Below are 2,222 nucleotides of genomic sequence, written 5' to 3'. Positions count from 1 at the left end.
TTCCCTCTGAATGATGCACCTAACGCTCGGTCAGTTTAGAATGGCCAATTTATCTGACCTGCACATCTTTGGACTGTGGCAGGAAACCCATGCAGACACGGAGACAATGTGCCAACTCCATACAGACAGTCACCCAAGGCTAGAATTGAACCTGGGTCTCTGGTGCTGTGAGGCAGCAGTGTCCACCAGTGAACCACCCTAAACTGCTGAGTTACACAAAGAGAGGGTGTTTGAGGTACAGGGAGGAGCACACATAGATGGGAAGTGTTGTTGCAGTTGGAAAAGGGTCTGGAGGTGTTTACACAGATAAGGAGTCCGGTCAGGATGGGGGATGGTTACAGAGGTCATGTGGTGCTATAGGCCAGGAGGCAGGAATGTGATCTGGCCTGCAGAAGGTTACAGTGATACCATGTTCTCTTGGGGCTTGGGGAAAGTACACAGGTGGGTATTTTGGTCCAGGCTGGAGGATTTTACAGAGACAGGGTCGACTGTAGTTATTGCGGAAAACTACAGAAATAGAGATTATTGGACTGAATGCAGGATGAGGTTACTGAGATTGGGCATGTTACCGAGTTTGGAGCATATTACACATAGGGAGTGTCGTCAGCATTGGAGTAGGTTTCAAACAAACAGCAGGATTATGGGAGGGGTGGAGGTTACAGCAAAAGGAACTTTTCTGGGAATTACAAACATTCATGTCACTGGCGCAGATGGGTTGGACGGAAAGGCATGTCTCCTTGCTGTATGACTCTATCACACGACAAGACAGTGTGAGAGGGAGAATATAGAACAGAAAGATCCCAGGTTTCAATACCACCTTCTTAAGGGAGGCCTGCTTTCCCCTCTGTTGTCCTGATCCTCACAAAGACAGCACAGGCCTGGATTGATAACTGTCAACTTCCTATATGGTCAGAGGAAGGCTCAGTACAGCAGAGATGAAAGCAAACAAGAGAGTGGGATTTGGGCCTGGGACCATCATGCTCTGTGTTCACCCTTCAGCACTGTATCTGTGTCATTTCTTCCGGACAAAACTTCGATCTCTTAAATTCGCTCTGCTCTGTTCACTGTGAGTGATCTTACCTCGCTGCAAGATTTATTGAAGAAACCAGATCTCCCTGCCCTCTGGCTGACCAATTGCATTCAATGAGATGATGAATGAAACACCCAACAGTTGGGATGTTTATTGGGTCAGGAACATCCTAAATACATGCAGGAGATGGAGAAATAGACAGAATGGGACATTAGATTGATGCAATGAGGGTTACACAAGGAGAATGGCACTGAGTACCACAGAGATCTGGAAAACCCCAGTCTCCATCGCTGGTCTGTGTTGCCTCGTCTCCCTGGAGTGGAGAATTCTGGTGGCTCAGGATCTGGAGTAGCTGCAAAAGGTGCAGTCACCAGCAGCAATTAGACCCTCACAGTGACAGATACCACATGGAGAGAGACTGTGTGATAGAACCAGAGTGCGGGAAGGTATCAGGATCAAACCACTATCAAGATGAAGGCGTTTGATTCATGGTGCACTGGGATCATTACTCAGAGATGAGGGAGCTAGCAGTGGGCCAGGCGATGGCCTACTGTTACTCTCACTAGACTGTTCATCCAGAATTTAATGCCGGTGGCAGGGATTTTACAGAGACAGGGTGGACTGTAGTTATTGCGGAAAACTACAGAAATAGAGATTATTGTTCTGAATGCAGGATGAGGTTACTGGGATTGGGCATGTTACCGAGTTTGGAGCATATTACACATAGGGAGCGTGTAATATGCTCCAATATCCTTTCAGGGAGGAACTCTGCGATAGGCAGCTGGTCTGACCTACATATGAATCCAGACCCAGAGCAATGGGGTTGACTCTGAACTGCATTCTCTAATTGTCTCGTAAGGCACTCAGTTCAAGGGCAGCTCGGGGGTGGGCATGAAATGCTGGCCAGCCAGAAACAGCAATATTTCATGAATGAATTAAAAACAACACTGCTGGGAACAGTGTACTGGCAAATTATGTCAGTGGGTTTATGGACAGGGCTTTAAACTGACAGAGAGGATGCAGGGACAGGGTTTAGGTGAATGGAGCTTTCCAAATCCAAAGAGAAAAGGTGACGCATCGGAACAGCATGGGAATGTGGCTGGAGACAAGAAGGAAGAAACAGGAAGGGACAGAGTTTAACGAAAACTGTACATCAGCGAATTATGCTGTGACAGGACATTCTGGGAAAAAG

Source organism: Chiloscyllium plagiosum, chromosome 47 (genome assembly GCF_004010195.1).
Source record: "Chiloscyllium plagiosum isolate BGI_BamShark_2017 chromosome 47, ASM401019v2, whole genome shotgun sequence".
NCBI classification, from domain to species: domain Eukaryota; kingdom Metazoa; phylum Chordata; class Chondrichthyes; order Orectolobiformes; family Hemiscylliidae; genus Chiloscyllium; species Chiloscyllium plagiosum.
This window is presented reverse-complemented; position numbering follows the sequence as displayed.